Source organism: Dipodomys ordii, unplaced genomic scaffold (genome assembly GCF_000151885.1).
Source record: "Dipodomys ordii isolate 6190 unplaced genomic scaffold, Dord_2.0 Scaffold174, whole genome shotgun sequence".
Classification (NCBI taxonomy): domain Eukaryota; kingdom Metazoa; phylum Chordata; class Mammalia; order Rodentia; family Heteromyidae; genus Dipodomys; species Dipodomys ordii.
Window position 1 is genome coordinate 137,788 of NW_012267390.1, and position 313 is coordinate 138,100.

The window sequence follows — 313 nt, forward strand, 5'->3', positions numbered from 1 at the left end:
GAGGGGAGCGTCCGCAGGGGACCGCGGAGGCCTCTGGGTCCTCCGGCTGGGCGCAGTCTGAGACCCAGGGCTGGCCCTGGTCCTGGTCCTGGCACTGGAGCCAGCCAGAGCACCAGTGCCACCTCCACTTCTGCCTCCCGCTGACAGTCCAGCAGTCCTTCCCCCACCCCGGCCACTGAGGAGGGGGTGCCCTGCCAGCAGCCCTTCCCCCACCCCGGCCACTGAGGAGGGGGTGCCCTGCCAGCAGCCCTTCCCCCGCCCCGGCCCACTGAGGAGGGGGTGCCCTGCCAGCAGCCCTTCCCCCGCCCCGGCC